This window comes from Rhinolophus hipposideros (assembly GCF_964194185.1).
Source record: "Rhinolophus hipposideros genome assembly, chromosome: 20".
Taxonomy (NCBI): Eukaryota; Metazoa; Chordata; class Mammalia; order Chiroptera; family Rhinolophidae; genus Rhinolophus; species Rhinolophus hipposideros.
The window spans coordinates 25,185,845-25,199,005 of record NC_138066.1 but is presented as its reverse complement, the minus strand read 5'-3'; positions in this window follow the sequence as shown (position 1 = coordinate 25,199,005).

Genomic DNA, 13,161 nt, shown 5'->3' with positions numbered 1-13,161 from the left:
ACCCCCTTCCCATCTGGCAACCATCAATATCTTCTCTGTATCTATGAGAGTGTTTTTGATCTGTTTATTTTGTTCTTTAGATTCCACATATAAGTGAAATCACATTGCATCTGTCTTTCTCTGTCTGACACTCCACTCAGCACAATATTAATACCTTGTAGATCCATCCATGCCACTGTGGATGGCAAGAACCCATTTCCTTCCATGGCCGAGCAATATTCCATTTATATATACACCACCTCCTCTTTATCCATTCTTCCATTGACAGACACCCAGGCTGCTTCCACGTCTTGGCCATTGTAAACAATGCTGCAATAAACATATGGATGTACATGTCACCTCAAAGTAGCATTTTAGGTTTTTTTGGATAAATACCCAGAAGTGGTATTACTGGGTCCTTCTTTGTGTCTTGTTATAGCCTGTTTTAAAATCTATTTTGTCTGGTGTAAGTATTGCTACCCCAGCTTTTTTGTTGGTTTCCATTTTCATGAAATACCTTTTTCCATCTCTTTTCCTCTGTGTGTGTCTTTCAATCTGAAGTGGGTCTGTTGTGGGCAACATATGTAAGGGTTTTGTTTTCTTATCCATTCATCCCTCCTATGTCTTTTGATTGGAGCATTTAATCCATTTACATTGAAAGTAATTGTTGATAGATATGTAGCTATTGCCATTTTATTCATAATTTTGATCTTTTTTTCCATCGTAAAGAAATACCTCTAACATTCCTGGTTTGGTGATGATGAACTCCTTTAGCTTTTTCTTGTCTGGGAGTCTCTTCGATTCTAAATTGTAGCTTTGCTGGGTAGCACTCTCATAGATATAGAGAACATATTGATGGTTGCCAGATGGGAAGGCGGTTGGAGGTGTGAGTGAAAAAAAAGGGTAATGTTGGTTTTAGGTCCTTACTGTTCATTAAGTTGAATATTTTGTGCCAATCCCTTCTGGCCTGCAAAGTTTTGGTTGAGAAATCAGCTGACAATCTTATGGGAGCTCTTATAGGTTACAATTTGCCTTTCTCTTGCTGCTTTTAGGATTCTCTGTTTGTCTTTAACCTTTGCCATTCTAATTATAATGTGTCTTGGTGTGGACCTGTTTGGGTTCATCTTGTTTGGGATTCTCTGCACTTCCTGGACTTGTACGTCTATTTCCTTCACCAGGTTAGGAAAGTTTTCAGTCATCGTTTCTTCAAATAGGTTCTCAATCCCTTGCTTTCTCTCTTCTTCTGGTACCTCTATGAGCAAATGTTGTTATGCTTGATGTTGTCTCACAGGTCTCTTAATCCTCATTTTTTTTGGATTCTTTTTTCTCTTTGCTCTCCCAGTTGGTTTTTTTGTTTTTGTTTTTGTTTTTGTTTTGTTACCTTGTCTTCCAAATCATTGATTCAGTCTTCTGCTTCATCTAGTCTGCTGGTGATTCCTTCTAGTGCATTCTTCATTTCAGTTATTGTATTCTTCATTTCTGGGTGGTTCTTTTTTTATGGTTTCTATGTTCTTCTTTCTGCTTGCTATCTCTTTGTTGAACTTCTCACTAAGTTCCTTGAGCATCCTTATAACCACTGTTTTGAACTCTGTCTCTGACAGATTGCTTGCCTCCATTTCATTTAGTTCTTTTCCTGAGGTTTTTCTCCTGTTCTTTTATTTGGGGCGTATTTCTTTGTTTCCTCATTTTGGCTGCCTCCCTGTGTTTGTTTCTATGTATGAGGTAGATTTGCTCTGTCTCCCAGTCTTGGCCAGGTGGCCTTATGTAGTTAGTGCCCTATAGGGCTTTGTCACTCTCCCTGGTGTCCTGCTTTGGGTGCTACAGGAGTGTCCCTTGTGTAGGTTGTATGTGCCCTCCTATTATAGTTGAGCCTTGGTTGCTGTTGGCATATCAGTGAGTGGGATTGACCCTCAGACTGATTGGTTGTGGGGTTTGGCCATGACCACAGCTTATGGGCTGCTGTGTGTAGGGTTTACCCTAATGAATGGGATTTTCCCCAATGGGCTCTGGTGCTTGTTGAGACTACCCTTTGTGTATGCTGCTTGTAGGGCTAATTGGGCAGTGCTCTGCTGTGGTCTGAAGCCAACCACCAAGTATATTGGTTCTGGGGCCTCTTGGGAGGGGCTCTGGTGCAGGCCTAGGTCACCCACTGCCTGTGACCAGCTGGGGACTACTTGGTAGGATCTACAAAGCAATGGCAAGTTTTCACTGCCTATGATAAACCTGGAGGAATGTGGGAGAGGCCACACTGCAAACTAAGGATGTCTGCCACCAATACCGGGCCTGGGGTAGCTCTGCAAAAAGCCAGGACACTCCGAGGCCTGCTGCCACCTGCTGGCTCCCTTAAAGTTCAGCCGCTGATAAAGCCTCATGCAGTACGTGAGTTGGGTGAGGCAGGGTCTCAGAGTCACTAGTGTGGAAAGAGTTGTGTTCACCAGGTTAATGTAGAGTCTGTTTTTGTGCAAGTGCTGAGCCTAGTGCTACTCACGAAAAGTCTTAGAGCCCACTGAGGCTAGTAGTTGCCCACCTGGATCCTGTGGACTCCTATAGTTTTCCAAGAAAAAGTGCAATGTGGGCGGGGCTGGCTTCTCACCTGAGTACTTGTGTCAGGCGTTGTGGGAGTTGTGGGGGGTGGAGTCCCAGTGAGTCAGCAGGGTGGAGCCCCAGAGTATACCAGACCAATCAGATTCACATTTGGCCGTAAGCATAGGGGGAGGGCTCAACACATTAAAGATGGCAGCTGCCTGCCTAGCTGCACGGGAGTAGGACCCGACACAGGAAAATGGCGACTGTCTTCAGCCCTGGCCTCGAAGCCTCACACCCCATTCTGCTCCCCATATGCCTCTGACACCTCCCAAGTCACCATCCCTCCGCTGGAGCCCAAGGTGAGTGCCTACGAGTGAGTGAGTCTGTGTGTAAGCTGTTTAATAAGAGGACGTCTGGGTTTCCTGCAGCCTTCCATCCCAGCCAGATGGTTGCAATTCCCGCTGTTTTTCACAGCCAAATATTGTGGGGGCTTCTCTTCCCGGCACCAGTACTCTGGGCTGGGGAGACTGGAGTGGGCTGGGGTCCTTTGCTCCTCCAGCGGTGCACCTCCTCAGCCAAGGTATTCCTCTGTATTTTCAACCGCCAACTTGAAAATGGACCAACTTGGTTTGCGTCTCCATCACTCCTACCAGTCTTGACGTGGCTTCTTATCCTTAGTTATAAAACTTCTGATGGTTCTCCAGGTTGATTGTTCCGTAATTTAGTTGTAATTTTTTTTAAGACTTAGTTCTTTCTTTTTCTTTTTTTTAATTGGGGAATATTGGGGAACAGTGTGTTTTTCCAGGACCCATCAGCTCCAGGTCAAGTCGCTGTTTTCAATCTAGTTGTGGAGGACAGCTCACTGGCCCATGTAGGAATCGAACTGGTGATCTTGGTGTTATGAGCACTACACTCTAACCACTGAGCTGGCTGCCCTAGTTATAATTTTAATTTGTTCATGGAGGAAGCAGGCACGGTGTTTACTCTGTCATCTTGGATTCCTGGAGAATCTTAAACCTCAGGGCACATCTGTCTTAATTGATCTAGTAAGTTTTATCTTGACATTTAACATTTAAGTAACTGAAAGGCCTGTAGGAGGTCATCTGTCTAACCCCATTCACAGATCTGTCAACTGAGACCTTAAGGGGTTATTTTTTTCAAGGATAGTTGGCCAATTAATGAATAAAACTCAATATCCTGCTTGTCTACAAATGTTTCTCCTGGCTTTAAATATCAGAAATACATGAGTGACCTTTATCATTTCTGTCTACTAAGCCCCTTTTTCTTAGAGTCTGCAAGCTTTTCTGCTTACACAAATTGCTTTGGCGGAGCTAGGAATGCATTAGGTGAAGGGAAAAAAGTAAAACAGCAAAAATTATGTCAAAAAGAGGCAGCATTATCTCTGAATAATTGCCTAACAAAGGGAGATAAATTTTCACAGTTATAATATATGGAAAATCAAGTCTTCTCATTAAACATTGAACAAATATTTATTAAACATCTATTAGATTCCATGCACAGGGTGAGGCAATTCAACCGTCCTAATAAATCTGCTATTTTTGTTTTCCCAGTATCTTTTCTGCAGCCTTGTCCATATGCACACACAGCCTTGAATAGCCAGTTGTTGTAAGCACAGCTTTGTATTCTGGTGCCTTCGTTTAACAGGCTAAACATTTTTGCCTAAATATCATTAATTTATACTATATTTTAAATAACTTTTTCCAAAGCTTGCCTCCATAACCTATGGAGTTCCCACCTTGTATAGATAACCTAAATCGCAAAGAAAGAAAATATTAAAACCACACAAGGGTATATATGTTTGTGTGTTTTCATATTGGTGATAATATTTTAAAAGCCTATTCCTATAAAATAGAAAATCCTTTCTCTACTTCCCATGAATTTTTCACCTCCTCATTTGGGCCCAGGTACCGTTGACTTTTCTTTGTCCTTGAGTGTGTTATCTTCTTCCTGTGACCTGTTTTGCTTCAATGGATGTGCCTGTTATCATTTCATTCTTGTTTGCCTTTGGCAGATAGGACAGAGAGAAAACATAACATGTGCAGGAGATAACCAGTCTCAAACCGGCAATCCTTGGGTCCTCACTCTCAAGCTCTTACTCCCCACTGTGACTGTCTAGGAGATCAAGCAGGGAGAAAGAGAAGGGAGCACATTAGTGTTCATTGAAGGCCTGTTTTGTGCCAGACCCTGTGTTGGGTAACTACACAGGATGCTTGCAACGAGGGACTTTCTCACATCATCCTAGGTATCCCCACCACCCTGTGGAAAAGCTGATGCACAGTTAAATGCTGACTATCCTCATTGTATAGATGATGAAATTGAGGTTTTGCAAGGTTTCCTTACCAGTGACACAGTCAAGACTCAGCCTGTCTGACTTCACAGCCCTGTGCTCTTTCCCCGGTACCATGTTCCAAATGTCATCCTCTCTCTTCCTCCAGCCTTGTCAATTCTAGGGTGGCTTCACAGGACACTGTCCCAGTCTGCCCACATGACTGCCTAATATGGAAGCGTTCAGGGAATGCAAATTAGAAAATTAACGCCACAAAAGTCAGTGCTACCTGAAAAATACTGTCTATTCCATAGCTGAATATAAGCTGGGCTTTGTTGTTTAATCGTCAGTAATGGATAACATAATTAATCCTTGGCCCCTTGATTAATAGTAGGTACTTAATAAATGCTTTGGTGAACATTTAATGAATGTGGATGGTGGAGGATTGTGGAGAATTAACAGCTTTAAAAAATCTGTTTAATGTGTTAGTGTCCCTAAGAGGAGAATAGAGATGAGGTTAGCATTAAATGTTTCCTGCGTGAAGTAAATGATTACACTGTCTGTGATCACTTTATTATTTGCGTTTATTTATTCAACAAGCATTTTTTTTGACATAATAATGTGCCTAATCTAGTCAGGAAACTAACCTCAGGGAGCAGAAAATCAGTGGTACTAGTTGTGCAGTATGGGAGAACAAAGGATTATGCATGACCCTCCCTTCTGTCGCCCAAATATCCAGCCACATAAGCCATGACCCTCACAGGCAGCTGTTTCCTGCAGAAGCAATTGGTCACAAATTCTTTCACCTGAACTCATTAAATGGCTCATGTCCTAGAGCAGGGCACAGGGCAAACTCTGGAGTTAAAGCACCTGGTCTCAAATACTTATTTGCCTTAGTAAAAAGGTTAGAAGTCAATAATGAAATAATTGTTATTATTGCAGACTGCTCAAGTCTACTTTTAATTGGGAGTGGGATAAAGAGGAGTATTGTATTTGCTCTTTACGTATGTTATTTGTTTAATTTCACAACAATCTTATAAAGCAAATATCCCCTGTTTATGAGGAGAAACTAATGCTCAGAAAGTGTCAATAACGTGTCCATGGAGGAGCTGGGATTTTTTTTAAACTCTTGTTCTGATTCTGAAGCCTACACCCTACCTGTGGCCCCAGCTTGCCACTCAGGAAACAGGAATAACTACAAAATAGGAAACTATCTAGCAGATCTAAGCACACACCCAAAATTTCATGGCTATTTTGTTCTCTTATGTTTTATTCTTTTTTCATGAAATGGAAATCCTGGCTTTTCCCGTTGGAGCCAAGAGCTTAGAACTGAGAAAGAGTGGAGTTGTATTATACCTTTATTTTACAGGCTATCAGGCCTGTTGATTGCAGGGAAAAAAGTGTTGCCTTCGGTTGTTTAGATGGCTTTAAAAGACAAACATCCTAAAACTTGCCCATGCAGAACTGACTAAAGTATCCTAACATATGACAACACCTCTCTGGGGCCATTTGGAACTAACTCTTCAGGGAAGCAAGGAACAAGCCAAGGATTAAAAGTTCATGTCACATGAAGACACTTCTAATTCCCAGGTGATATGGGATCATGTTAATGAGAGACAGAATAGCTGGAGACGCTGGATTTTTCAAGGTATTAGCAAGTTATTTGAAAACTCTGACAGAACTCTGTGTTTATTTTAAATTAAAATCTGTTAATTGATTTATCCCAAGTTCAGAAATGAGCAGGGTCAAGTGGAAAGAAAGTTGGCTCTGGTGTTGGAGAGATGGGGATTTGAAGCCTGACTGCATGCTTCAACATTGGTCACTTTGAGGAAGTCACTGTAATTCTCAGGACTAGTTCCCCTGGTCTATAAATCGAGGGGATATCAGCACCCACATATAAATTATTGTGAGGATCACAGAACAGCCATAAAGTAGAGCAGCACATTGCCCAGATCGAATGTGCTTTAGCAAGTGTCATTTGTCTTGTTTTGTTTTTGTTTGTTTTGGTTTTTTGTGGGGTTTTGTTTAAGTGACTGGAAGTCACTATGATGGGCATTGCTAGTACATAGGATATTTAGATCCAACATTCACCCCTCTGACCTACCTCCACAAAGGAGACTGACACCCAGCGAGGTTAGAAAGCCAACACTTGGTCATGGGTCTGGTAAGTAGTGGAACTGGAACAGGAACCCAGGGCACACAGGCCATCAATCAGGCCAGTGGTCTCTGCACCATGCTGCTTGCTTTTACTTCTAGAGGAGAATGTATACATTTATTGGGGGGTGGGGGAGAGGAACGGCGTCAGCTAGAAAAACATTTTAGGACCCTGTTTTTGAAATTTTTATAGTAACCATCTTTGGTGGTCTTCAATAAAGCAAAATTTACTCATTATCCTTGCACCTCACCTGGTCTGATGGGCAGGCCACATGTGGGAGAGGAAGCAGAATGCTCTCAGATTTGCTCACTTCCTTAGTCTCCCCTGGACTGCTTGCTACCAATTCCAAGCCACTTCTCCAGAGCAATGCCAGGTAAGCATAGCAACAGAGCAGTTGCAAAAGGATATTTTATTTATGGTTTTAATAATGGAATCTCGAGAAAATTTTGGTGTCCCGTTCCCAGAAACAAAAATGCATTTACAGAATGTTCTTGAACTTTATTACTGCATGTATTTTTTCCTACTACATTCTTTGAACCACCTTAATAAAGTTTAAAATGTCCCTTTGCAAAAGTAGGATTATTTCAGTTGTCATTTACTTGGCTAGCATGTTCTGTACAGTGTTGAAAATTGAGAATATTGGTTGACAATGCTGCTGATCATAATATGAACATAATCCTCTGTTAAACATGCCATGTTTATTACCCAAACTGCCACTAATCCAGTAAGAGTTTGTTTTAGCTTTGTCCAGTCCCCAGTCCCTTATTTCCATAGCCTTTGGGAAACTACCCACATCTCCTGGAGGCACACAAGCTTTAAGTTGCTTACATGGTGACAAGACCCACCCAAGTTTCACATTTCATTTCACGTTTTAAATCTCAATGATATTACAAAGAAATAGTACCAGTGAGAATGCCAGCCATCTAAAGGAAGAAGATTGAGGAAAGGGAGCGCCACTGACCTTCTGGGGTCCTAGCTGTAGGAGGGACCTCTGGGAGTTTCTGTTTAACAAGGGGAATGGGTATTCATCCTGCAAAGAAAAGATCAGAATAACCACAGAGTTTATTGGTTTGCACCTGTTGTATCCAGTACATCGGATATTTCAACTTGCCTTGGGTAGACCTAGGTTTAGTCTGAGGGAGACTTGCCTGAAAAAGCAGTGCTATAAGGCAGGAGAACTCAACCTGAGAATGCCTGTAAAGATCCTTTCTGCCTGTGGACAGGAGTCTAACAGGCATGTGGGAATTTAAAAAGCAGACCTCCAGGCTCTAGTTAGCTTGTGACCTTGGGTAGGTCGGTTAGCCTTCTGAGATTCAGTTGACTCATCTGTAAAAAAGGATTGTAAGCAGTAAGTGAGATAATGCCTGGCTCTCTAGAGCTGGAGAAACGTGGCTTGCTGTTGCTTCAGAAGTGGTGAAGGGAAGGCATGGACGTATGTTTTTCAAAGTTGAAAAATATATGCAACTCCCTAGACAAATCCTACTGGATTGTTAGTAGGATGGCTTGTAATTTGGCATGCACTTTCTAAACATGTTTTATATTTCTTCCCAGGGAATTTGGCAAATATTCAATATTCCCCAAAACAATAACTTACACATTCTTTCAAAAAATCTTTATGAGCCAGGCATTATGCTAGGGATAAACAGACATGGTTCCTGTCCTCAGGGAGATTTCTCAAGCCTTTCAGGGAGTGCTGATTTAAAAAGTGGGAGTGGGTAGTTGCCCACCAAAAAAAAAAGTCAAAGTTACCACAGAGTTACTGGTTTGGACTCAAAAGTATAATTTTGATAAGGCTTCCCAGGGGTCCCTTGCTGCCCATCTTCCTCTGGGCCCCTATAGCACATGTACCAGGCCTCTGCCATGGTCCTTACCAGGTTATATTGTCTGTCTGCTTCCCTAGGTCTCCCTTCAGGACAGGGGCCCAGACTCTTAAACAGGTCTCAAATGGTTTTATTCAGTCCAACCTAAGTACAAGTACTGGGGAGCATGGGTGCCTGGCAGTCACTCATGTAATAGCACGGAGGAGGGTTTTCCTACATGGGGTATGTTGGACAGAGAGCTGAGCAAAGTCTTGGGGTGGCACAAACAAGAGTCATTTCATCTGGCTCATCAGAAAATAATGTGCTATCTGCTGCCCAAGAAAAGGTCTTACCAGTATGGCCTAGATGCAGACAGTGTATAGGCTCACTCAGTTGTAAGCTGGGCTACTGGTGAACATGGACTCTAACCCTTTCTGTGGGGCCATTTTTGGTTCAGCCTTTTTACCTCCGGCCCCATAGGTCTCTCTGATCATTTTCTTTTCCTCTCTCTTTCCTAATCTCTTTGGTCTAGGGAATACCTTTCAGGTAAGACATGGAGGTGGAGAAACGTAGCATTCATTTATAATGTTTTCTACCAAATACTTTGTTCTTGCCTAGAGACTTCTTTTCTTACCCTTGATGGCCTAGGAATTTGAAACTCCAAACCCAAAGAAATACAAATGTTTTCAAATTAGATATAATTTACAGATAGCAAAAAATTCAGTTATGTAGCTCTGTAAGTTTTGACAAATGTATACAGTCATGTAACTAACCATCACCACAATCAAGATATTGAATATCTCCTTTACCTCACAAAGTTCCTTCATGTCCCTTGTATAATGAACCCCCTGCTCCTATCCCCAGACCTCAGCAACCACTGATCTGTGTTCTGTTCCTGTAGTTCGGCCTTTTCCAGAACGCCATACATTATGTCGCCTTTTGGGTCTGGCTTCTTTCATGATGCTTTAACATAATGCTTTCGAGATTCACCCATGTTGTCGCATGGATCAGTAGGTCATTATTTTTTATTGCTGAATAGTATTCCACTGTATGGATATACGGCAATATGTTCACCAGTTGGTGGACATTTGTGTTGTTTCCAGTTTCTGGCTATCATGAAAAAGCTTCTACAAACATTTATGGACAGGTTTATATGTATATTGTGTATATATTTTCACTTCTCTTGGGTAAGTTTTTAGATGTGAGATTGCTGGGTCATGTGACCAAAGTAGTTGTACCATTTTGCATTCCCGCCAGCAATGTGTGAGAGTTCCAGTTGCTCCACATTCTTGTCAGCACTTGGAATTGTCTGTCTGTCAATTTAGTCATTCTAATAGATGTGGATACTCATTATTTTTCCTTTCTGGTTTCTACTGCCACATTCCGACCTAGGGATAAATGCACAGAAAATCCTGTCTGACCAAACAAGGTAAAAAGACAGGAAATTTAAGAGAAACTTTACATAATAAGCAAAAATATCTTTTGCTTCGTAAGAAAACATAAAGATGAGAATGAAAAAACTAAGAAGTAAAAGAGCAGGTGTTGGAAGAGGGAACCAGGTGTAAGATCTCATAATCTTTCCAATGATTAGATTTTGCCATCCATTTAGGTAGGAAACATACCCTTTGGCCAAATTTTCTGATTAATCCATTTGGAAAAACCCATTCTGCTCTTGGCATAGATTATAAAACCAAACATTTTTTGTTAACTCCTGTTTTCCAACCAAGTTTCCTTTATACCAGAAATGCCAGTTCTCACTGAAAGATGGCTGGGATAATAGCATTGTTAAAATAGCCACATACAAAATGATTATAAAAAAAATTGCACATTCAAAGGAAAACATCACCCTTGACCCAAAACTGTGTTATTTCGGAGTTCTTTAGAAAGTAATTTGACATGAAGAGTCTTTGAATCCTTTTGAGGAATCATCTTGTTCTTTTCCTTGACACTCCTCATTCATTTCATTGGCACACACATTTGCAGGATAAACTTGCAATTTATAATCATGGCCATTTAGTTTAAAGCTCTTTTGAGACTCTTGTGACCTTGAAAAGAAGCTGCTTGGATAAAGATCTAGAAAAGTCAGATATGAAAAAGAGACTACAAATCCTCCTTGTGCATGAGAATTGAAAGGAAAGCATTTCTTCCAGTGGTTTGTGGAACACACACTGGTGGCTCTCTTTACCCAGGGTTACTTCTTGTTCACCTTTGCACAGCCAAGAGAAGGAACAAAACACTCCACAGCCTACCTGGAAAGTCTGTATGTTCCACTTCTTTTCCTCCAAGGAGAAATTGCTGCTTGTATCCAAGACTTGTATACCAATCACTTCTCTTTTACCAAATACAAAAGAGAACAAGGGTCAGAGATGTGAAGATTTTGAAGAATTCAAGTAATCTGCGTACTCGTTGGCAATGCCTACTTGTGGTTTCTAGACAATAAATCATGACTCACAAGCAAAAGGCTACCCCTGGTTTCAGCCACTATCTGCATCCATATTACCCAGGGCCTTGTATCCAGGGTGACCCAACACTATGGCAAATGCATGGCCTGCTGAAATTGAACATCCATGTTCAAAAACCACATTTGGTTCAAAAAGTGATGGTGACACAATGGGGTCGAGTGAAACTGTTCTAAAACATGTACTAATAATAGCTCATATGTACTGAGCACTGGCACTGTACCAACCACCAAATGCTCCACCTGTTCTTTTTTCATTAGCCTTCAGATTAACCCTAGAAAGTAGGTCCTATTACCAACCCTGTTTTATAGTAAAGAGGCTTAGTGAGATGGCAACTCCTAAGGGCCCACACCTAGCTAGATGGTAGAGTCGAGTTTTAAACCAAAGTAATGTGTCTCTGTAGTCTTCATTCTGAACCACTATACCAGGTGTGCCAAAAAAATGTGTACAAGCGGACACTTTGGTCAACATTGCCCAGGCAGTACTTTGCCGTAATCAGAAGTGTCTGGACGCTGATGGTAACCACTTTGAGCACCTCTTGTAACTGCAGAAGTCAAACGTGACTTGTATTCATGTTTTGTTATTGGTATATATTGAGTATTACAATTTTAATAGTTTTTTTCCTTTCTTAAAATGTGTATACATTTTTTTGACACCCGCTGTATATTTTACCAACAACTGGAGCTCCATTGCAACAAGAATCCCCAGGCAGATAAGTCTACCAGTGGGAAAATGTGAGGACAAAATGATTTCTAGGTTTCAAACTCTACTTCAAAAAACAAATTAATTTCAACAAGTCATTAATTTAACAGAGATTTATCAATAGGTAAAGATGCTGGGGATACAATAGGAATAAAATAACTATGGTTCCGCCCTCATGGACCTTAAAATCTTAAAGAGAGACTGTAAAGAGAAAATTACAACTAAAAAATGATGCATTTCATCAGAAGTATGAAGAGGCAATGCCAAAGAGGAGGAAGAGGTGCCTACATCTGATTGTGAGAGGTGAGACAAGGCTTCACAGAGAAAGCATCTTAAGAGTTGAGTCTCAAACAATAAAGAGGAATCACAGAATGGATAGGGTGCATGTGCATGTGTGCTCATGCATATGGCGTGGGGGTTTTGAATAGAGGAGAAAAGAAGAAGCTCTCTGGGCACAGCCCAGCCCCAGCATTCACACCTGAGAGAGCCTATTTGGTAATGCCTGGAACACAGGGCTCGAGGAAAACAACAGGAGTGGAGGATGAGGCTGCACCAGGAGGTCAGGGCCAGGTTGAAGGGATTTGTCAGGAGTGTGGGTTTTAACTCCCAGGCAACCATTAACGGATTTTGAGCAGAAGCCTCACATGGTTAGATGGACATCAAATTCTAACTTGGCCAGTTATGGAAAGGAAAATTGGAGAGAGGCTAGATGAGGACAGGGAGGTAATTAAGGAATATGTAGCAATATTGCAGATGAAAAAAAGATGAAATGCCTAACCTCGGACTGTGTCCATGGGGATAAAGCAGAAGAGACAGATGAGTATGATTAAGAAGGCAGAATCCCTGGGATCTGAGGATGGTTTCCCCATGAGGTAGTAAAGTGATTAACCACACAAGCTGTGGTTCCAGACTGCATTGGTTGGTTCCAGACACTTACTAGCAGTGTGACTTGGCTGAGTTACTTAATCCCTTGGCCTCAATATCCTCATATAAAATGAGGATGATAAGTACTTACGGTATAGGGTTGTGGTTCAGATCAAATGAGATCCATGCGCCTAGAAGAGTGCCAAGCACACTAAGTGCTCAACAGATGTTCTATTTATGCCATTTTAGTGAGAAAAGGGGATTGATCGAGGCTGGTTCCCAGCTTTCTGACCTGAGTCGCCTGGTCGATATGAACTAGGAGCGGGGTTCCTTCCTTAAGAAGGCTGCAGTCTAATAGACCACCTGCTAAAAACATTGTGAAACTGATCC